Source organism: Boleophthalmus pectinirostris, unplaced genomic scaffold, assembly GCF_026225935.1.
Source record: "Boleophthalmus pectinirostris isolate CB_2022bp ecotype Guang Dong unplaced genomic scaffold, ASM2622593v1 HiC_scaffold_13, whole genome shotgun sequence".
Lineage (NCBI taxonomy): Eukaryota > Metazoa > Chordata > Actinopteri > Gobiiformes > Gobiidae > Boleophthalmus > Boleophthalmus pectinirostris.
Window position 1 is genome coordinate 21,068,132 of NW_026571036.1, and position 25,266 is coordinate 21,093,397.

At 37.1% G+C, this 25,266-nt stretch overlaps 1 protein-coding gene across 4 annotated transcripts in view; it reads left to right on the forward strand.

Annotated features, from left to right (window-relative positions):
- hivep2a (HIVEP zinc finger 2a) overlaps positions 1 to 25,266 on the forward strand; it is a 101,985-nt gene that overhangs the window by 41,576 nt on the left and 35,143 nt on the right. For all 4 annotated transcript variants that reach the window (XM_055149652.1, XM_055149653.1, XM_055149651.1 and 1 more), the window contains 2 exons: positions 5,727 to 5,790; positions 19,858 to 19,902. The gene's annotated coding sequence lies outside the window, so the exon portion shown is untranslated. The remainder of the gene's footprint in view (positions 1 to 5,726; positions 5,791 to 19,857; positions 19,903 to 25,266) is intronic.

A 25,266-nucleotide genomic window follows, 5' to 3' on the forward strand; every position in this document is an offset into this window, starting at 1 on the left:
GTACAAAAAGAAAGAAAAAGTACTCAAGAGAAATATTCACCCCTAAAATATATTGTTTTATCTTTCATATACTGAACGATCTGAAGTCTGTGCACTTTATGTATTTATTTAGACACCACATATTTCTCAGCAAACAATGAAATATCTTCTGTCCTTTGTACATTATTATGTGTAAAGCCTGCTGACCATAGTAGTATTTTCCTGGTAATTTTGAGCCCCACTGACTGTGTGTGTCGATGTCAGAGTCAGGAATGCGCTGCTCGTAAGTCACCTCTGATTTTCCGCTCCCGCCGGGACACATCCCATTATCACTTTTATATGAACTAAGGAAATTCCTCTGCGGTCTCGGTGTGTGCGTTGGTTTCGACGGGCTCAAATCTCCAAACCTGTGTGTGTAGTAATCTATTGTGGCCTTTTTCTATAGGTTTGTATGACCTTTAAAGGTGCATTATGTAACTGGTGGAGGGTCTGTCACCTGCTTGTCTCCATGGAGGTGTTATATCATTTGGCATTGGACGTATCTATCTTGCATTTACTCATTATACATGGGTTTTTATTGACCTAAAAACTTGCATTCTTAGTGTGACTGGGCCTATCCACAGATCTGACATGTAACTTGGTACTTAGTGTACTTAGTGTAACCTGCTCCCTCCGTAGAGGTAAGAAGTGCAATGTCATACAGTGGAACATTCCAGGCAATGTCTCCATGGAAAGACATTATTTTGATCAAACATGAATGCTTTTCAGTTGGTCTTGCAAAATACCTTACAAAAATTAAAACTATTGTGACGCCAAGATTTTTTTCATGAGTTTCAGTTTCTTGGTGCATGCAGTATTTTGAGAATGTTTGAGAAATTTGTTTTAAATAGTTAATCACTAAAGCAACCATCTTAATTTTTCATTATTCTGAAACCCTTGGAACTCCAGATGTTGACATAATTAATTTGTTTTTTCCTGAGTTTAGAACAGATTTGAGCTTGCTTTAATTATAGAGTTATGAAAGTGAAGTCTTGCTTCTTTTTCAGATGAAGTTTAGTCTCTTAAAAATCCACTTTAAAAACCAACTAATAAGGCTTTTAGGACATATATTATTATAACGGATAGGAAAAGATTTGAAATCCCTGCCAGTTCCTATAGTTCATTGTCTGGATGGAAACTGAGTCCGGAAATATTCCCCAGCTCTTTGTCTCTGCTCCGACGGTCCTGGTGTGAGCTGGAATTTCCACGTTGGAAAAGAAGGCAGTGATTAGTGCCACAGTATGTTGTCCTCATGTGGCTTTGGAGCTCAGACAGGTGACAAACTCTGGGGAGTCCACCCAAAATATGACCAAATAAACAAACGTAAAGCATGTCCTTGCTTCACACTGACTTTGTTTTCCATTAGTGAATTAGTACATCATTCGTCATGTCATCAATCTTTCTAATTACCTCAGCGAAGGAGGTTGTGTTTGGTTGTAACCCTAACAAATTCTTTGGTCTTATCTGGCAGAGAAGTGGACATTACTAAAATTCAATATCAAGGCTTAAGTGTGAAGCTGCCTTTATTGCTCTTTTTGAATAATTTATCTGCTGACTTTGGATTATTATTGTACTACCATTGTGGTCAACCGTACGGGATTAATTATGTGTGTAGTGTTTTGAATTTGGGATAGAATTCAGACTCCATCTTCATAAGTAGTTTCTCATTAATTTTACCCGAGCAGTAGTAGTAGGAGTAGTGGCAGTAGTAACTTTCAGCAGTAGTAGTAGCGGTAGTAGTAATAGTAGTAGTAGCAGTAGTAGTAGCAGTAGCAACAGTAGTATCAGCAGTAGGAGTAGTAGTAGCATTTCCCATTCTTTTAGTATAAGCCATAGTTTTCACTGTAGAACTAGTAGTAGTAGTGGTGGTGTCAATAGCATTCATTGTAGTAGAAGGAGTAGTAGTTGTTGTAGTAGTAGTAGTAGTAAGCAGCAGCAGCAGTACTAGTAGCAGTAGCATCTGCAGTAACATTAGAAGTACAGTATATGCAATAGAGGTAATAGCATTAGCCACAGCAGTGTTATTGAGTGAAGAGTGCGATGTCTGGTGGTAAACTCTCGGCTTGGAGCCATTTCTCCCAGCTGTGCATCATTTGAATCTTTGACCTTGCTGCATGTCTTCTCTCCCTCTCTCCTTCTCTCTTTTCTCTCTTCTTTTTCATTCATTCTTTCCGTTCTGAGTCAGCAGAACCCAAATACGCACTGATCTTATTCCCGACTCACGCTTTGAGCTTTGAGTTCAAAAGTCTGGCTTTGTGTGTAACTCTGAGAGCAGATGTTTTTCTGTTTGTTTGAAGTGGCCACAGATTGACACAGATGAGGTCAGACTGAACCAATCACAACCAAAGAACACAGCAATTAAACAAAGATGCTTTTCTGGGTCACTTGGCCCTGGTTTTGTCCCGGTTCAGCTGGTTCAGTCTGGCTCAGCAATGTCCTTTACGGGAGACAAATGTATTGTTAAATATTATGACAGCCACTTGTCTTTTGTCTAAGAAATCTATTTTAAATTATTTACACAACTTTTTACAAATTCCTCAGTGGATTTAGGGTATGAACTGTTTTATAGCTAAATAAGAACTGATGATTTTGTTTGGTTTCATTGTTATTTTATATTGAATCTGATTTTGTATTTAAATGTTTTTAAACTCAATCCAAGACTGACTAGGTCTATTAAAGGTGCATTGTGTAACATTCTGTGGAGAGGCAACCCCACTCACTGTCAAAATTACTGTTTTTATAGGTATTTTTGTAATATTTTGTAATTTAATAAATGTAAGGTAGAGTTACATTGTGCACCTTTAACATTCAATTTAAACAATACCTTTTGTGTTTTAAACAATAGTTGAAGCTGGTAGCTGGATAATGAAGCAATTTACTTTTCCTTCCCTCATCCAGTCTTAGTTCAAACTCAACTTCTCCTGTTTTACTTCTGGTTTAGTCAAATGTGTTTTAGTATTTTAATGGATGCATTACTAATTCAACTGGAGCCATATCTAAATATGAAATCACACTTCAGAGGAATGGCCCCATTTTGGTCTTTCCTTTGTCTCATATAGTCTTACATCATCCGCAATAGTTTCTAGTGTATTTAATGTTTTAATTAATATTTTAACCTAAATCTCACTGGCGCTTTGAGACCTTTAAATAATTAACAGTCTCTATAGTAAAAGCTGCCACAAGGTTACACAGTACTATCCTTCGGGGCTGCTGTAGTTTATCATCTGACAAATCTGGCAAAAAGACTGTGTCAAAGTGTTGTCCCTGAAGAGACTTGGAAAACCTTCAAAACAAGCAGTCCCCAAACACACCACCTGATCATGTGACGGGCCTGTCTGTATCAAGCATCTTTCCGTTTGCACATGTTTCCTCTCATGTTTTTGAATACAATAACAAGGAAAGAATTGTAAATGTGATTCTCAAGAAATGCATTTGCAACTTTCAATTCATCCATTCTCTTTTCTATACTAGGAAAATATTACTAAGAGTTTGCACAAGGCATTGCTTTTACTTTTATATGCTACACTGCAAAAATGAAAATCTAGCTAAGTTAAGTTGACATGAATTAAGAAAGTTTTATCATGATTTGAGTAAATTTCACATGACAAGTAAAATTATCTACCAGTGGAACATGACTTTTTGGCCTTAAAATATGAAAATACATCTTGTTACACAGACAAGAAAAACAACAACTCTTTTGCAGTTAAAATAAGAAACTAAATCTAATGTTGATTGAATTAAGAAAAACACGCTCATTCCATTGATTGATTATTTTACTTGTCAAGTTGTATCTACTCAAATAAAGTCAATGTTCTTAAGTCATTTTAACTTACCTAAATATTGCTTTTAGTCCTACTATTCAGCAGATTTTCCAAAATAAGACTGGTTATGACCCGATTGCCAACTCTAGTCACAGGACAATGAGGCTGGTTTGGAAGGGCATCTGATGTAAAATTCTGCCAGATTTTGTTCTCTGCAGCAGACGATTTGAATGAAAAATCTCCCTCCTCCCATAACAGGACTTGAGTGTATCTGGGAGTATTCTAGTAAAACAATAGCACATACAGATAACACATAATATATTTCTGTATGCTGTCCCTTTAAGAATAGCGTGTTTCTGTTTTTCTGAGGGAGACCGGACGCAGCAGGAAGTAAACAGGAAGTGGTCTCCGGAGGTGTCAAACAGAGTTCCCCGGCCATTTTTACTCATGATTTAGCCGGCAACAGGCCAAGAGGGGGAAGTTCAGATATGGAGATTTCTGAGGCCTGGGAGGAAAGTGTCTACAAGCCTAGAGGGACAGACAAAACATCAATCACCTAAACAACAGTGAAATTTATTTAGAATCAGTTTAATAATGAAATTTAACTGTGCATTCTGTCGCTTTTTTCCATCTGCTTGTCTCCATGACGATGTTATTGCTTTTCCTGAAACATCAATCTCATATCAATCTTACATCTAGTCAATTACAGATGATATACATTGAAAAACATGCATTGTTGCTGTGAGCAGGTGTGCCGCAATGCAAAGATTGATTGTTGAATTTTATTGTCATGCTGTGGTATCGGGCAAAACAATAATATCACCATGGAGACAAGCAGGTTTTGTTGTATGAGTTTAAATGAGTTACATGTAAACTAATTCAATTTACTTTTCATATCTTAAAATTAGGGAACATTTTATTTTGCCATTGTATATGAACTCATCGTTTAATCAACAAGGTTCTATTCATTGCATCTCTTTCACTTATTTCAACTGGTTGAAATTATAATATGATATTGTAGTATGGACCACGCCTGGATGAATGACAAATTACATGAGGGATTGCACCAGATAGTTTCCAATCACAATGTAGCGTCAAATTTGAATCAAACACCACAACATCTAATAAACAAATTACTTGAAAGGTTCCATATTAAACAAAACTTGTGAGCTTTTAGCCATGTTATAATGCAGTTACCTCCTCAAAATCGTACCCAAAGTTGTGTTTTGTTTCATTCACATATGTTTGAGTAATTCTTTATCAGTACTTTACATCTCCATAGCTCGAAATGCTGTGTTCCACCTTGTGATGTCATGAAGCTGTAGTTTTCAAGTTAACCTTTTATCTTTAAATCAGTAAAGATTGGCAATTTTTGGGTGAAATCATCAAAATTATTCTAGCAAAGATATATTGAGTTTAAAAACACAGTGCAGCACATTTCAGATCATAAAATAGCATAATATGGGCCCTTTAAGGTTGCAAAAGTAGGTTTAAGCTTTCAGTGGCTCAAAGTTGTGCTTCCAAACATGTGGTTCACTTCCTTGCAGCCTGTGTGCTCTGCAGTCTGCATCAGCACATGTGGGATGCTCTGAACCAGTGCAGCCTGGTGCTTTTGTGCATCTGCTGTTTGAGGTCTGATGTGCACCTTGTAGAGGAGGGACTTATAGCAGACACTACTCCACTATTAAAGACTCAAGGACTCTACTGTATATACCTACGTAGGAATCATAAGAGTTTATTTATTTTAATTGTTGATATTTTGTTGGGTTTGGGACAGATCCGAAATATAGGCTATTTCAAGGTAATATTTTTCGAAATGTACCATCTTTCACAGTTGAATTTCAAAATTTCTGTATTTTAGCAACATGAATGTACCATGTTTTATAGATCACAGGGAATATGACTTTGCTGGACTAATATTGTTCTCCCTCTTTTGTCTTTCTATAGATTGTCCCCATGAACCACCGCTTCAGCTAAAACCAAACTGAGCATGTACACTGCAAACCAATTGGTAAGATATATATATATATATTTACTTAATGATAAAATATTTTCTAACATACAATAAGAAGTTTTTATCTTATGTTCCATGTATTACTTATCAACTGAGCCCTGCTTTGGTTACAGTGCTCATATTGCGCCATTTTCTGTTTGTGTTTCCTTATCAAAAACATACCTGGAGTTGTATTTTGTTTCATTCACACTCACAAAACCTGTATTAGGCTGAGTTCTTCTCTCATAGAGAAATCGCTCAGTTCCACATTGTGATGTCATGTGGTAAAACAGGAAGGACTCCACGGTGTTTGTAAACTCCATACACCTTCACTAGAGTCATTTGGATGATTTCAGAGCTGGAATTGCCAATCAATTCTAAAGGTAGCTGTTAACTTGAAAACTACTGCTTAATGACATCACAAGGTGGAACAGAGCATTTTGAGCTTCAGAGAGATCAATAATGCAGGATTACTCAAACATGTGTGAATGAAATAAAACACAACTCCAGGTAATATTCTACCATGGTTTAAAGCTCACAAGAGTTACTTTTCTGTAATATGCGACCTTTAACCATGCTGACCCACATCTAACCATATCCGTCTATTCGATTGTATTGCATTTGAAGTGATACGTGCTTGGATTATTGTGGTAATTGTTGAAAGCTGGTTTGTTACTGGAGTTTCCTCCCAGTTTCTGTGCCTTGAATAGGCCAAACCCAGTCAGGTCTGTCTGGTTTGCACAGTCATCAAAGTCAATTGTAGACTTCAATGGCTTTCTGTGTCAGATTATTGACCTGAAATGCCCCGTTACATCATGTTTTTATTTAGGTTTCAAATGGCTTGGTATCTGCGTGGGAGTCTCCATGAATGAATGTGAAACTTTTTGTGTTAGTATTCCTTATTCAATTCCATAATACATTATCGAGTTTGCCACCAGACACCGCACTCTGCACTCAATAACACTGCTGTGCCTAATGCTATTTCTTCTATTGCAAATACTGTACTTCTAATGTTACTGCAGATGCTACTACTACAACTACTACAACTATTACAACTGATACTACTACTTCCACTACTACTGTTACTGCTACTGCTACTACCACTATTACTGCTACTACTACTACTACAACTTCTACTACTGTAATACTGTTACTTAATGTGCAAATATAATATATCAAAAGAAAACACTGAGTAATTGTCCTGCAGACAGATGCAGACAGTAGATTTATTTTGACCTCAAGAGCTACTTATAAAATACATATGTTCTTAGGTGAGACAAAATTTGCTCAAATACATCAAAAGAAATCAGTCAGGAGCTCTTTAATTCATTTTACTATTACCTCTGTCTTTGTCTTAACCTTAAATATGACTATTAAAATGTCTGCTGGCACTAGAGAGGAAAAAATGCTTGTGATTTTGCATTGACAGTTATAATCACCACTCACATTAAAATTGGCTTATCCTGGCATCCTCTTGATAGCCTTGAAGCTTTCTGGGGAAGCCATATTGAAAAATACCCTTTCCACCCAGCACGCTCCTCTGTTTGTGTGTGCGTGTGTGTGTGCGTGCATGTGTGTTGAGTACTTTCAGTGCGGAGATATAAATAGAGAGTTGTTGACCTCCCCAGTCTTCTTCTCTCTCTGCTCCGGTCAGGCCTCCCTCTGTCCCTCTCTGAGTGGAGGAGATGGCTGCAGCTGCCACAGACAGGAGCATGGACAAATTAGGTTTCTAGGCTTTTTTTTTTACACAATAGCATGAGGAAGGACTAAACAAAGAATCAACATTTAAATGTGATTATAATTATTGTTCCAGTCAATAACAAAAACAGTGTAATCAAAGTAACATTAAAGGTGCACTGTCTTGATGCAAATGTTAATGTTTTTCACCAGAATGTTCTGCAGCATGGCATTTAATTTAACTATCCAAATTCAGATCTAAATTTATATAGCACATTTTACAAACAAAGCAGTTTCTTAAGTACTACACATAACATCATCAAAACTATTTACATGGACACAAGCAGGCCACGTGACAAGGCCAAGTTACAGGTCAGATCTGTGGAGAAGTGAGCACGTTCACAGTGTTCACAGTAATAATGCATGTTTTTATTATAATTTTGAGAAATAGAGACACTTGTAATTGAATAAATGCAATAGATATATATTTTTCAATGCCATACTGTGGAACATCTCAGACAAAGCAATAACATCACCATGGAGACAAGCTATTGGTAGATCCTCCATCAGAAAAGTTGCACAGTGTACCTTTAATTATGTTCTTTTCTGAATGACAGGCATTTGTTCTGCCCCATAAAACCTTAAGCCAAGGCACTTGTTGAGTCAGTTGAGTCAGTCTATTGTAGCTTTAGAAAGATGAATCACAAAACATACAGTAACTAATATGACCGTAAGTGTAAAGGTAGGCCTGTCGCAATGATTACAATATCAATTTATCATTCAGTATATGAAAGCTGGAACAATATGTTTTAGAGCTCAGTATTTTCAGGTGTACAATTTGTTTGCAATTTGGGAGATTTTTACCATTTTTATGTAATAACCTAAAATTTGAGCTGTAGAGGGTTGAATAAATACTGTTGCTAATTATTGGTTTATTCTGCCATTTGCTGCAGCTCATTTTAATAAAACTGTATATTTAAAAATTGGTTTTCTGGGACTATCCTGCTTTATGTCAGGGGCATAAAGAAGTTTCAATATTATCATTCATCGCAGTCTTTCTCTGTAGCAATATATCATGCTTCAATATTTGTTATCATGATTCGTGACAGGCCTTTGTACCAGTACACAATTAAACCTTTATGGAAAGGGGTTTGCCACTTGCTGGTTTCCAGGGAGATGTTATTGCTTTGTCTAACATTCTGCAGTACGAAATTTAACTTAATCTATCTTGCATTTATGATTATTATTTTTTGGTACATTTTCTTACTGCTAAATGAAATTATTTGAAAAACATGAAAGAGGGGATGTATTTTATAATATTTTGTAATCAAAAGAGTATTATAAAAGTATTTGTTTTTTGTTAGTCATGCAAAGTAGTTTTGCTTAAGATTGCATAATAACATTTTGTGATAGCGTTGCAGCATTCTTTGTATTTAAAGGTGCACTGTGTAACTTTTTTGGTTGGGAGTCTGTCTTGCGCTGCCAAGAAAAACAGCCTGACTGTGAGTGGGGTTGCCTCTTCACAGATTTGACCTGCAGCTTTGTCTGGTTTGGTTTCCATGAAGACTGAAAGCTTTAATACCAAACAAAGCAATAACATCTCCATGGAGAAAATAATTTGATCCACCAGAAAAGTTACATAATGCACCTTTAATGTCTTTTCTCGCTTGACGTCACCTCAGTTCTTGTTTTGCTTGGTCGTGATGTGAAAGTTTGTTTGAATGTTGCAAATTTTGAAATCACCAAACTGTTTAAACATACCTCAATTATGGGACACCGCAGTATGTTGATGGAACTAAACAGCGAAACTCTCTCCTCCCTCTCTCCTACACGATTTCCTTCACATAGTTACAATCCCATGTAATATCAGGGTGTACAAAGCTCTGGTCTGACTCATATTTGCATGCGGACAATGTTGAAAATTCACGCAAGCTTGGGAACAGGTGCACAACAGCTGAGTTCAAAATATTAACTGTGCATTGATTTGGGTGAGTGGCAGTGAAAAGCAAATATCTGGATCTTATTAGAGAAGTTTTGTACACGCCAATAGCAAAGCATGTGAAATTAGTCTAAATATTAACATCTAAAAGAACAGTTGACTAAGGTTGTGCAGTAAGTGGCACGCAATGACTCCTTAATGCGTATTTGGGAAATTCCAAGTTTCAAAACAAAACTCATCTGTTTATACGTTTTTCATTTGTCTCGCTCAGTGTATTACACAATCTGTATCTAGAAACCTCCTTTTTGGTTCTTTGTTGTCTGTTACTTCATTACGCACTTCTAAAACATATAATCACACCAGAAATTCCTAATAGTACAAAGAAATTACAAAAAATAAAGCTGCATTTTGTAACTTTTTTGATGGAAGGTTCCTCAAATTATATTTTCTTCATGGAGATGTTATTGTTTTATCTGGAATGTTTCACAGTATGGCATTAAAACTTTCTATCTTCATGGAGACCAAACCAGACCAAGACCAAGTTACAGGTTAGATCTGTGGAGAGGCGACCCTGCTTACAGTCAGAATGCCTGTTTTTCTGGGTATTTTTGAGATATAAAATCCCCCGTAAACTAATAAATGTAAAGAAAAGCTATTTAATGTCAGACTGTGGAACATTCCAGATAGAGCAATGACATATCCAGATAAACAAACAGGTGACAAACCCAACCAAAAAGTTACACAGTGCATCTTTAAGTTGCTAATAACTGATCATATTTTTGCCTTTTTAACGATGCAAGAAAGGCTGTCTGTTACTGTGCACCTCCACTGAATACTGAAGCAGTGTTATCCTTCAAAATATTGCTGACATAACACCCAATGCATTATGGGTAAAGGTCAGAGTCATGGACATTAAAGCGGGTTGAAGTATAGATTAACCCTGTAGGTCAAGAGGTAGCAGTAGTCATGGTATTACAAAAGCCGGACACCCGGCCGGTAACAGATGACAAATTTTACTGTAAATCTGCCAGCACAGGAATCTGAAATTAGCCAATCGGAGATGACGTAGACTAAGTGCTCTGGTTCCTCTTCATTTTAAAATTAAAGGAGACGTTGAGACTGACAGATAATTTGTGGTTAACCAAAGCCATGGCCTATTAATACTAACGAGCAAGATAATAATAAACATTAGCTGTTGTGTAGTATTGAGTGACAAAGCAAATTCTCAAGGTGCACTGTGCAACATTTCTGGTATCTGTCCTTTGTTATGTTATTATTTTGTCCGGAATGCTCCAGGGTATGGCATTAAGTAGTTGTTGATGACAAAGAGGTGATGCCACAAGACCAAGTTGAAGATCCACCCACTAGAAAAGTTACACAGTGTACCTTTAAATAACTGTTCTGGTTTAAACCATGTTGTTAAATCTGGGCGTTTTGTTTGAATTTGTAAATCACATCCCTGTAGTTAATTTTTATATTTTAAATAAGTCCAACAGTTACTAATACCTGAAAGTGCTTTGGTCATCAACATCACCACAGTTTGAAGTGCATGTATAAAATGAAAATTACATGGAAAATTGAGCATTCTGTAAAGCTCCCTGCAGTCTTGTTGAGTGTGGGTGAAACAGCTGAGTCGGACAAGTGAGTCACTGTTGCATTCTGGGAAATGGGCAGGGTAACAGAGGGGCTGATGGGAAATTCATCAACAGTCTAATACACACACAGACGCTTGGGTTGTTATGCTTTATTGCTTTGGAAACGCGACAATGACAGATGAGTAAGTGATGGACATGATTGCAAAAACAGGATCTCTCTCTGGAATCTAAATGGATACAATCTAATGTTTTAACTTAATTTTATAGGCCAGAGCACTTTTTTTAGTATTTTTTTTTTTTGTGCAATTTTTTGACAGTACCTTGTTTTCAGTACTGATTCTTGAACTTGCCATCTAGTCCTGGTTTAATTATTGTCTAGACAGAATTGAAAAATAACATTATGATTAGCCTACAATTTCTTGTTTTTTTATTCATAACTTATGACAACACTGCAACAACTTTCTATATTGCTGTACCTGCTTAAAAAATGTTCAATGAAAAAGAAAAATATATTGTTTGATGCCAGTTGCTTCCGATATGGTAAGAACCGTCATGTTTTATTATGGTAATCATAGAGGCATCTATTCATATTAAAAGCTACTGCATAGTTTTATACTCAAATGTTATTTCTACTAATTTTACATTTTTATGAATCTATACCTGTATTGATGAGTTGACTGACAGTTTTACTTCCCCTTTAAGGTCTATAACTTTAAGATAAACTGCTCACATGTGCATTTGAGAACATTTAGCATTTCAAAACCAGCCTGAATTTCAAAATAAAGCATCTGACTTCTTAAGAATCACTCAAGTTTGAACTTTACCCTGAATTTTACCTATATGCTCAGCTCTTTTGGGGGATGTAAAAAGGCCAGAGTGGGTTATATTTGTCATTGTGGATGATTGAAAAGCATCAGTTTTTCATCTGCGCTTTCAGAATGGAAACTCTGGTCACCCATGGAAACCAAAGAGATTAGTGGTATAGGATCAGCATTATTCCGTCTACATTCAAACCACACTCAGACATGATGCTAATACTGGGATGCTTTTAATGTTCTAACAGTTCCAGATAAAGATTTGATTGGTTTATATTATCCAATGAAAAGAGTAATAGTTTTGCCTTTGTACAGGCTGTTACTGATTTATTATTATTATTATTAATATATATAATATATATATATATATATATATATATATATATATATATATATTATATTATTATTATTTATTATTATAAATTTAAAAACATTGTCTGTCTTATGTATGTCTTTTGTCACATTGGTCATTTGTGGATTAGAATATATTTTTGTGTGATCCAGTTTTTCTTGTTTACTGATACATTTGCATCATTTAGTAAAGGAAATCCTAGTCCTTTAAATAAACTATAACACGAATTGCATTTTTCTAAGTCAAGAATGATGTAACATTACTCAGTCACACGTATTTAAGGCAAGGCAAATTGATTTGTATTGCACAATTCATACACAAAGTAATTCAAAGTATTTTTTGCAGAATAAGAAAGACATTAAAATCACAATACAAACATAAGTATTAAACTTGAAGTGCCCATATTACCCTGTTTTTTGAGCTTTTTTTTTTATTTTTTTTATGTTTTTTCCTTATGATATACATGCACCCAGAATTGTGTTTTGTGTCATTATCTCATGTTTAACAAACAAACATTTTTAGACTTCTGAGTTCTTCTCTCAAATGGAAAATACTCTACTGTATTTTTAAAGTCCTTACATTTTCACTAAAATTGTTTGGACAGTTGCAGCTCGGGAATTGCCAGTCTCTAGTGAACTAAAGGTGAAAGGTAGCTGTTAGCTGGAACTGAGCATTTGGAGCTTTGGAGATGTAGACACAAAAGAGTATGGGATAAAAAAAATAAATAAATAACAAAAAAACTTCACTCATATGCACAGCTAAACGCAACCGTTTTGAGCCTGGATTTTAACATTGTCAGAGTAAAGGCCTGTCTTACATCTTCAGAAAGACTGTTTCAGATTTTAGCGCCGTAAAACTGAAATTCTGATGTTTAGTCCCAACTTAAAAGTCACTCTTTTTTCCCTTGTTTTGTTGTCTTTGTTGTCTTGTTTGCCAATAGTGAAGTTGCGTTGATTGCTACTGTCTGTGAATCAATTGCCTTTCAAGGTTCTAGTAAAGTTTTTCATGCTGGAATACTAAATTGTATAAAAATATAAACTAGTTAAATCCTTGTGTTGGACCTGATGTTAATCCAACTGTAATAGATCAGCCTTGCTTTACAGTCTGTTATCGTTTTGCTTGTTTTGAATGAATGGTGGTGTCATCTGAAACCCAGCTCAGTTATTTCAGACCAACACCAATGAACATTTAAGTCCCTTGTTTCCAAATTAAAGTAAATCCCTTGCCCGAACATGTTAATAGCCTATATTTAAAATTACCTTTTGAGGCTGACACTGTTTACAAACTTGCAGAAAGATTCAGCTCGGCTCTCCTCACAGCGGCAGTGGCATCCAAAGGTCATTCACAACTTAGCCAGCATGTCTACTCACACCGTATCAACATGAAGCCCACCCACATAGGTCCAAATAAAAATATGTACTTTTGGTTTAAAGCTAATGCCAAATCTATATAACATCTGTGGAATATAAGGGAATAGGTATACCTGGATAATTTTGCATTCACATATCTTCTGTTCAGTATAATTCCCTCATGTGGGAGACTCCCTCAAAGCCGTGAACATGTGTGCAATGCCGTCACCGTGTCATGTGTGAATGGGCGGACGGATGTGGGACCTGCTAGCACGTGTGAGTGTTAGTGTGCATTATCGTGCTAGTGGGAGGGAAGATTCTCCACCCAAAACAACATGGATCAAAGTGTAGGAATGTGATTTGAATTCATAGTGTGGGGTTATGGGATTAGATGGAGTCAGAAGATAATTTTCACAGTGTAAGGGTGTTTTTGTGTGCACGCATGGCTTTAGAACAGGGTGCAGTCTTATTTTTGCCTCTTTTTTGAATATGTTCATTGGAAGAAACACAAAGTCTTCTCATTTACAAAAAAGTCAGGTATCCTAGTTTACCAAATTATTTAAAATGTTAAAACAAGTGTCTTATTTGCTAATTGTGAACATATCCATTTCAACAAATCATTTTAGTATTCTGCCTTTTCAAAAGCACAATTATGAAACATATGGTCCTTAAAAAAATAAATAAATAAATTGGTGTACTTGTACTATGATTATTGTTTATGAATTTCAGCGCATTTGTCTGGACTGTAGTTCACATTGTTAATGGATTGTATTGTATTAATGTTGCCTATTTATTCTTTATGATAGCAAAGAGCAATGTTCTTTTTCTGTACATCCCAGTGTGCCAGACACTATTGTGGTGTCAGGTGTGGATCATTTTGGTGAAAAAAGGCCAGACTTGTTCCTTTGAGCTTTGAGGAGAGGAGACAGAGCAGAGCACACTGTCACTCACACCTGCTCCTCTCACATCTAAACAAACTGCGCTGACATCAGCTTTTCCTCCTGCATCTTTGCATTTTTACATTTGGTTTATTTTGTTTATTTGAATAAGGACAGGTATAAAAACATAGACAGTAGTATCAGTCTGATGCATGTGTCACTCAACTGTCTGTGCTGTAACCATAGACTTTATATATAAATGGATATACCTAATCCGCTTGTCGTCCAGCTCCATCGAGTTTGTTTCCAGTTGGCTTTACTTTGAAAAACTGTCACTTCTCTCTCTCTGTACCTGCTGCTGTGACCCCCCCATATTTTGGTTTTAAAAGGTTCATATTAATCCAATCTACATGATCCTGTTTTTTTAATTTTACTATTTTGCCTGTTACATAAATTCCTTTTCCTAATATGACCTTGGTTTGCCCCATAACTGCAAGCTTCATGAGCTTCATTTGACTGGAGCCGAACACTACGGGTGACGTCACACTCCCTTAGTCCACTTTTTAATACAGTCTATGATTATAACCAATATAATTTGCAGCTTGCACAAACTCATTTGCTAATACAGCTATACTAATCGTTACAAAAACTAGTATTGAAATGAGATGTTTTTACAATTATCATGATTATTATGACTATTTTAGAACTAGTGCTAATAATTACTATTGTTTACATAAAAATAAACTGGATAATAAAGTGTTTATGGTATCACACCTTTGTCAAAATCAATTGAATGCATTAAAATAGATGAGAGGAATGTATTTGGATGGAGAAAATAATTATACAAGAAAAGAAAATTATAACATTTTTAGCTCTCTGTCCTGTTTCTTTCTAAATTCTCTCCCCCTGTTCTTGCCTCTCCATTCCTCACCTTTGGCCCTATTTAAAGTCATACTGTTGTATAAATTAATCACGTTAACGAACTTTCTCGCTCGACTGTTAATTAATCACTTTCCCGCCTTACGAAGCCTCTAAACTCGTTAAAGCAGTTTCACAGTCTTAATTAGCCTCCGTTAGCTCCAGGGGCTAGCTCCATTGCAACAGTAGTACGGCCCTGTGGTGTGTGTGTGAGTTAAGATTACCTCACTCCTAATGGGCTGCTCAAATATTTATGTGCAGGAAGCTGAATGGAAGAGCGATGTGTTCAGGGAGACAGCACTGAACTGATGGTGCCTTCAAGTGCTCCTCGTAAGATTTAGAAAGTGAAAGGGCTTCTACTGTACTGACTAAGATGTATTATGTTCTAAGTAGAATGGAATAGGTTTGTTTTGACAAAATACACCAGCAAATACTTGAGATTTTTAGATTCAGTACATTAAAGTTGCATTAAGTACTTGTCTGTGTGTGTGGGAGGAGTTGGTTCTCTATGGAGATGGAGTCTTGGCTGGCATTTACCACAGTATACTAATAAACTTACTTTATTACATTGTTTTATTACAGGTGTTTTTATTGAAACAAACAAACAAACAAACAAAAATGAAACAGCACGGTCACCTCTTCACGAGTCTGTAACCTGCTGTTTTATGTCATACTGTGGAACAAAGTAAGTAAGTATCATCACAGACAAGAGACGATCTGCTGACAGATACACTTTTTCTGATGGTAGAATGTTTTTTACTCAAACGTGTGAATGAAACAAATTACAGGTATGTTTTTGAGGAGGTAACAGCATGATAATTTGTCTTAAAGCTCACAAGAATCAATTTTATGTAATATAGGACCTTTAAGATCCACAGTACACCTTTAAATAAAATCACTTGCATTATTTGCTGAATTGAACTATCTAAAAAGCAAGCCATCAGTAGATCAGTTGATAGAGATTGGTGGGTAAATCCCTGCTACTGGCATGGCCAACTGCCAGTTTGTCCTTGGGCAAGACTCTTCACCCATCTTTTGTGTAACCAAATTAGTGATGGCTGCAGGGGCTGTTGGTACAGAATGAAAGCCACTCTTCAGTTAGTCTGGGCCAGGGCAACTGTGGCTACAGAAGACTTCTGTGACTTCTGTGTTTGTCTGTCTAAAGAGCCATAAGATCAATGCATTATAGTGAAATTTGGAATGAACACTGTGTAATAACACAGAAGCTCTAAGCAATTTAACATGTTCATTTATTCAATTATCATATGAATGTTTTGCAGTTTAAAATCTAGTAATTGTCTTATTGTCTTGTGAATGTTGATTTGCTGAAACACTTGGGGTCGGATCTGATCCATTCTAAAGCCTGTGAAAGCTTCTGCCAACAGTGAGCTAACTCCAAACACTTCCAACTCAGCTTCCAACTGTGTTTTCAGGAATTCACTGGAAACAAGTGAACATGTCATAAAAACAGACATGACAGAGTAGAATAGAGCAGGACCAAACTTTAACTTTACAATTTTAAATTAGTTTTTTAGTTCATGCCTGACGTGATCAATATTCCCTGGGGGTGTGATGCAAACTGTAAACTCTGCTCTTTCTGAAGCCTCTGGTCCTCAAGTTGCACTTTCATATGTGGTTTTCAATTTCAAATTAAAGTAGAGATTAAATACATTGACAGTACTGTAAAAAATTATAGTTCTTACCTCTATTTGTATGTCTCTATGTAACCATACCAACTGTAATTTGTAGCAGATGTCATTAACATTTCCTGGTGGGGTGAAGCTAACTGGAGGCACTGCTCTGTCTGAAGCTGTGTTACTCAAGTTAGCCTTTAATCTGAGTTTTGTTTTAGCACTATGTCACCTTGCTGTCCCTCTTAAATAATATCACAGTCACAAGATATAGGTAGTTTGAGCCAACAGTTTTTCAGTTAGTCACACTTACCTTTTTTGTTGAAAATCAAAGACCATTAACACTGGCCTTGGTCACAGGCACCTGAAATTAGTTGTTGTTAGTTGTTGTTCATCTAAAAGCATTTCAGAATGTTTGTTTACATGTGCATTTTCTCCTACCAGGAGAACTTGAATCTTAAGAGGTTCTCCCAAGAGCAGCAGAATCTCGCCCTCAGGAACCAAGAGCAGGTGAAGCAGCTCGAGGAACAACTGAAAATCCAGAAGGCAAACAGCCACTACTACGGCTCTGATATGTTTGAGGAGCTAAAGTATGCTCACAACACCATAAAGAACTTGAAGGTGGCCAGTATGAAGAATACACAGAAACTAGAACAGTGTAAAGAAGAGAAAAGGGTGCTGAAGACTACTCTTGAGGATCTCCAAAGAATCCACAAAGAACAACTCCACATCAGCCTTAAACAGACATGGAGACTGAGGGAGTTACAGCAGGTGGTCCAGGAGAAAGAAGCCCTCAAGAAGAATTTTGAGGAGCTCCAGAAACAGCTGAGTGAAGCTAAACAGGAAAAGGAAACAAAGGTAGAGAAACTAGAACAGTGTAAAGAAGAGAACAGGGTGCTGAAGACTACTCTGCAAGAAGCCATTGAGAAGGGGGAGACCAAAGAGAAGCTTCTGGTCAGCACCCGACAGGAGCTCCAGAAGGCACACAAGGAGAAGCAGGCTCTACAGAGGAAGGTCACTGCCTTGGAGTCTGCCCTCGATGAGCAGACACGGTCAGCTGAAGAGGCCCTGAATGCACAAGTTTTCCATCTTAAGTCTACTCTTGCTGCAGAGAGACACTCTGCTAAAGAGGCCCTCAACAAACAGCATCTCGCCCTGGAGTCTACGTTTGCAGCAGAGATGCGGACAGCTGAGGAGACCTGGAACAAACAGGTCCTCACTCTAGAGCAGGGGTCGGCAACCCAAAATGTTCAAAGAGCCATATTGGCCCAAAAAAACAAAAACCATACCTGCCTGGAGCCGCAAAAAATTCAAAGCCTTATATAAGCCTAATATGAAGGCAACATAGGCTGTCAGTATATTAGCTTTATAAGCCGACTATTAAAATGACTAAGTAGGCTACATATACAAAATGAGCATTCATGATTACACAAACCCCTTTTGTGACCCGCTCATACTCGGTGCGCCGTCTGTAGCCACTGAAATCAGGTGGTTAGTGTTTATTCCTTTGTCATTTAGGCCCTGTTTACACGTACACGGGTATTTTTAAAAACGGAAACGCAAACGCCTCTGAAAACGAATCTTTCAAAAAACTCCAGCTGTAGTGGAGATTTTGGAAAACTCCAGTTTCACATTTGCGTGTAAACTGAGATAAACGGAGTTTTAGGAGCTGACATGCTGAAAGTGCGACTGGCGTTTACTTGTTGCTTTGACAACGAGCAGAAGCTCTAAGCTCGGGCAGCAGCGCCAAACACACGGGAACACTCAGCGCGCAGCTCCTCAAGACGGGGCTGGGGGTCCAGTGTTGGTCAGATGGTCCGGAGGCTTCGTCCTCCATGTCCTGGTTCCAGACGGGGGTTAGCAAGACCAGCAAAGGACTGGGTCCGAGTGCTTCAGTGCAGTCATCTGCGCGCTGGTTCCATGCGGGAAAAGCGAGAATGCGCTGTGGACCACAGGTCTGGGCTGCTCCGGTCCTCCGTGCTCGACCGCGGCTGGTTCCGAGGGGGTGCAAAGCGTCTGGACAGAAGCGTGAATCCCCTTTGGTTCGTTATGTTGTTCTGAGCGGTCCGTGTTTTTTTGTTGTTGTTTTTTTTCGGGGAAAGCGCTTCTCAGGTGGAGGCACCGGACACCACCCCCCGCTTCAGCTCCTCTATTTGTTCTGCTGAAACAATTTTCATGTGTTTCATTTGCACACAGCTGATGGATCAGATCCATGACCAGAGATAAACGAGGGTTTTACCCCTAAAGAAACCATATTAAAACAACTATCAAAAAAATCATACCTTTTCCATTTTCACTCATTTTTGAAAAATGGTGGTTTAAATGGTGGCAGTAAGTCACCCTCCAGTCTAAACCAAACCTCAGTGTAACCTGTGTCTGTGTATCTTGACTGGTTTCCACTGGTACTCCCTCTGTCCCTCCTCTGTATCAAACTTATTTTCTAGAAGTTACATCACTGTCACTCCTTATTCTTGTTAGTAAGTATGATTATATGGACAAAGAATTCAGAAACAAAAAGAAGCAGAAAATCCAGCAGAAAGATCCACTCTTGCAATCAGCGTTAATCCCGACCAGATAAACTCAAAGTACTGGAACCAGGTGGAACTCACTGTAAAACACATACATTGGAGAGAAACTTGACAGTGAGTGGGTTTATATGATTGTGGGTGTGGCTTGTGGCTGAGTGGGCGTGGTTTATGATGTTAAGGAGGCTGCTGTTGCCCACTGACCTGCTGGTTTTGTCAGTATGTTGGTAATCCTTATGTATACAGTCACTGTATTTGTGTGTTACGCTGTCATATTTTAGTCCATAAACAAGTACTTCACTTTTTCGTTCCATTATTTAAGTATTACATGTGACCATTCTTCTTTTTGGATTTGCCACTACATTTCTCTAATAAAAATCTCCCATTCTTTTCTGCTTTTTTACAGGATGAACTCAAGCTAAAAGCAAACTGAGCATGTGCAGAAAAACAGGTGAGATTAAAAACAGTTGTCAGCGTTTTTAAGATACATTTACTACAAAGTATACACATCCACTTGAATCTACCTTGGTACCATGTGGGTTTTATCTAATCCTAGTCTGATCCCAGTTTAGTCCTTTAAAGCCTAACTTTGATGCCAGGTGTTGGTATGCTTCAGTTTATGGTCCAGATGCTTCTTTAAATCATAGTTTGAGTCAAATCGTGTCGTCACAATATTACAGTTGCAAACGATACTAATGAAAAGGAATAATGCCAGTATCAGTTCCAGTTTCCATATCATGTATAAAAGACACTCTTTGTATACAGTCGAATGTTGAAGAATTTTCATAAAACAAGACATGAGGTATGGTCCAGGAGAATGAGAACAAGATTTTGAAATAATTTACTTAATACCGAAATAATCTGATCAATCTTAGTCACGTGATTTTTAATTTGTTTAATTTTGTATTTATTGTGTAAATTAGAGTCCAGTATATATGATTGTGTTACCTCATGAAATAAAGACTGGAACAGAGTATACAGTAAAGTACTCTCTTTCCGAATATGTGAGCTACAAGTGTCTATGTGGTGGAGTCTTTTTGCTACAGCTGCTCAAAGATATGCAATTTTCCAGACCAACCCTTTCATGCCTGTGCCAAATGTAAAGATGGAGGATGAAATCTCACAATTTCATCTCATTCCAGCCCTAGTAGAATGTAATTTTCAACTCAAAATGAATACAGCTTCTATAAAATTGGCATATGATGTAGTGCTTTTCAGGGAAGGTTTGTATGTTTCTAATTTATATACATTTTCCCAGAACTTATATTTCAAATGTGTATGTAGTTATTTGTATTGATTAGTATGTGGGTACTGATTTATGAAAGTCCTGGTTTAGTCAGTTTTAGGCCCTTGATCGTAATTTTGATTGATTGCTCGGTTGGTTCTTGTTGTGTTTTTTCTTTAGTCCTGGTTCAGCCCTGTTGTTACACTTAAGCTTGAGACTTGCAGCAGTGTAGCAGTATTTCTCTCCCAAAGCCATCTGTGCGCCTCAGAATCATTTTGGTGTGAGATGTTAGTCATATCGCTGCAGCACAGGACAGACACACCGAACCACACGCCCACCAAACTTCTGCTCGCCCCAACGCAGCACCCGTGGGCGACTCCAACGGGTGTCAACTCAGAATCATTCACCAAACGCCCCCAATGCACTAGGAATAAACCAGGCCCTAAGCACACATGATAGAAGGGCTAGGATATGTTTTGGCAGGTTGTTCTTCATCATGAGCTTTAGTTTCTCCTGATTTAACCACAGTTTAATTATTTCTTTGAAAGAGTTATACTAGAGAGACTCATTTGAGAGATACTCATTTGAGCTGGTAATGATGCTTTAGTAATTACAAATATAGGACAAAATTGACTTGAGTTTTACAATGGTCTTGCTCTTATAATAGAAAATGGATAGGCCCACGTATAGTTAGTTATAGTTTTTATTGAAATTTAGTTAAATTTTTTTTGTATTGTTTGTGACAATAGAATCAGAATTTGCACTTCTAAAAAGCCCTTTATATGTTTGCAAGTTGAAATTTTGCATCAATTCCCTTCTTATTGTGTCAGTACTGTGTTCCCATTATAACAGCATAACATAACAGCACAGCACATAGCGTTAGCTTCCTGCTAATTACCTCATACAAAGTGTGAATGCTATTATTGGTCTTGTTGCGAGGCTTCTCATGCAGAATCTGATGCAACGCTTTGCAAAAAAGGCCCTTTTAGATTTTCACTCATTTCTGAGATGTCAGCAGCTGCCGATAAACCAACCTCCGGGCATTTTATTTTCAACCTAAAAGTGGTGGAGAGATGGAGATGAAAAGAAGGCACCTTACATAAGTTTGGGCAGAGCATCTCTCTGCACTCTCCTTTGTCAAAACTCAAAATAGTCTGAAAATGACCTGGTTTTGACTCTAAACTTTTAGCAGCGTGCTTGTGGGCAGGAAGCTCCCACTCTGAACATCATTCATAGAAAAAGGGTGAAAGATGTTGCATAAAGTGTTCACAATGGGCAGCCATGAGCTAAACTCGGAGAGTGTTTTGGAGAAAGGTGCTGGACAAAAATGAACGGCGTGGGCAGGTTTGTGGTTTGCGTCATATAGTGTTGAACTGGTTGGAGCTTGAAGCAATGAAGCTAAAAGTGTAATGGTGCAGGGATGAACATTCAAAAAAATACATTATTTTATTATATTTTATTATTTGAAGCGCAATTTCAGTACTGCAAACGTATAATTTTAATCTTAAATTTCCCATAGCAAATAAAATTTGATATTGCATTTTTGTCTGTCAGTGCCGTGTCTCTTAATGTCTACTAGCCATGCAACAACTATAAAAAGTGTATTGAGTTTTATAGTTTCTCTCTCAAGAGTTGAATTAGTCAGATCATCTATAAAGTTAAAATGTAGGAGTAATATTACTGTATTTTCCATTGAATCACATAATATGACATTATGCTATTTTCTGATCTAGTATGTTACAATGTTTCCTCATCAAACATATTCCTGGAGATGTGTTGTATATTGTTCATGCATTTTAAAACAGAAATCCAGCATATTTAGGCTGAGTTCTTCTCAAACAGAAAACACTTACACTGTGTTTTTAATTTCCATACACCTTCACTATAATCATTTGGATAATTTTGGCCCAGGAATTGGCAATCTCTGCTGAACAAAAGGTAAAAGGTAGATGTTAACTTGAAAACTACTACTGACATCACAAGGTGGAACAAAGCATATTGAAATTTGGAAATGTAGACAGACTAACAATAAAGAATTACTCAAACTTGTGAATGAAACAAAACACAACTCCAGGTATGTTCTTGAAGAGGTAACAAAGTTCAAATATAACCTCACAAGGGTCAGTTTTGCATAATATAGAACCTTTAAGCAGTATGACTTAAATATCCTTTGATACAAAACCTGTTTGAACTAAGAGTGACTGCAAAAAAAAAAAAAAAAAAAAAAAAGAAAACACAAAAAAAAACATTACTAATCTCAAGATTTTTTCCATTTCGTCAGGTTCATTTTCAGCAACTTTTTCAAATCACAGATGCCGCACAGTTTAGCTTTAGTGCAGCCTTGTAAACCTGCTTGTAAACCTCCTCTTGTCCATCCACAAAAAGTGCCCTTAACGAGGCTCACCCTTCCCCTGTCCACGGCTGCGTCCCGGGGCGTTCTGCACACTGTTGTGGAAAATCTAATGAATCTCAAACTCCACCAGCTCCAAAGAAACAGAGCCGCTTGTAATGGTTTCAAGGCCGGCCCTATGGAAAATATGACTCTTTCCTCCGCTGTTCCACTGGCGATTCACACCAACCACCTTCCCGTTCACAACATGTTTTTCCTGTGCGTTTCTCTTCTCTCTCGGCTAAATGGAAGCACGCTGGTCAAATAGTCACAGCTGTGCAGAAGTTACCCCGGCTTGGGCAATAGGACATGGAAAAAACCACACACTTTTACACTGAGCTGTTCTGACGTGCTCTCTTTCCCGTATAGGTTTCTTAACTCAATGTAAATGTACAATTATGTGACGCAACCCGGTTTGAAGGAGCCTTTGTGGAAGAGTGGAAAATTGGGATTGGAGATGTTTAGGCAGTCACTTCTCATCAATAGGAATGTTTATGTATAATTAACCTTTTACTGCTAGTGTGGAAAGTTAGATCTCCAGACTCCCGCCCAAGGCCCATAGTCGCCTTAATAGGCTCCCTCATTTAGATAGTAAGTAGGCTAAGTAAACGATATTTATGTAGGGCTTTTCAGAAATAAAAGAGCAGGTACACTAAATTACAACAACAATAAATAGGGATGCACCGATCGAGCTTTTTCAGTTCCGATACTATAGCTTTAAGTATCTGCCGATAACTGACATTGACTAATATAAGTGCTGGGACTGAAAACAGTATTTATTTCCATAAAACAAAACTAACACAGTTGGATCAGTTTTGTCTTATTTTATGTAGCTGTTATTTATCTTTCATGTAACTACAGAACAGCTTTGTGTAAATAACATTATGAGACTTTTTTTTGGCTGACTATGGCCAATAAATTGTTGAATTACATCAGTTTAAAAAAGTTTGTTTAAACAAAATAACTTTAACCACCTCGTCTCTCATCAGAATCATAATTATTTTTATTCATCCAAGGGCAAATTATTTTCCTTACAAACATGAAGCCAACCCACAGATTTTTTTTAAAGTTAAGAAAACTAAAATAAAATGGTCATTATCACAGTAAAAATATAATGCAATAAATCATTTTATCATCTAAACCTATTCTAGCTCTCAGTAACCTAGAGCTTTGGTGATATGGTAAAAAAAAAAAAAATCGAATTGTAATCTAACCCCTGTGACACTTTAACCAATCACTGTGAAGCATGGACTCTCAGAAGCAGCAATCAACAAAAATTCCCTTTTAAAGCCAAAATAAAGACCGAACATGAGTCATGAGAAAACGGAAATCATGCTTTTTTAAAAATCTTATTGTCTACCCCTACACTAATGTCATGTCCTCACCATCCATAAATCTATTAAGTGTTTTGCCCCAAGTCTTTTAGTCTTATTATTCCATGTTTTCAATCCATCAGCCTGAATGTATTTAACTTTATCTATAGCTTCTAACATGAGCCAAATGACAGCACATTGTTTTACCTCACAATGTAAATATGTTAAGTGGTTGGCTCCAAGTCTTAAAAAAAGACTATATAATTGATACCACAGAAAAGACATTGAATAATAATGTTAGGTTGTAATGCAGTAATGTCTAACAATGAAATTCCCCAAATGTGAAAAATAGAGTCATTTTCCTGGACTAATATGGTGAAAACACAACATAAGGATTGGGATAGTTGTGTACATTGGCCAGCACTGAAACAGACTGGAATGACCTCACCTCCAAAGACTGTAGAACAGAACTCCAGAGTCTCAGAGCGTGAAACACTCGCACAATTACAACATTTCCCCAAATTAAAAACATATTCCAAATTCAAAACATATCATTTCAATTAAAACCAGCCTCATTTTGGCGGAGTCACCTTTCTGAGACCTCTGTTCCATGTTTATCCAGTGGGAACCCCCCAATGTTTTCCCTGCAAGGGTTACGCAGTACAAATTTCCCTTTCCTTTCGTTTTATCAGAAAATTAGCTTCATCGCTTTTTGTTCTCATAATGACTAGTCAGCATTCTCACTGTAACATGTTTTGTACGTGATTTGAATAGTCAAGTTAAAACATTATCAAACATTAAACACAGAATCCAATTTGCTAACTTTCACTTTATAACTTTTGCATTGTGTTATTGTGTTTTTTTTATTGTCAAATGATGAAATTGTGA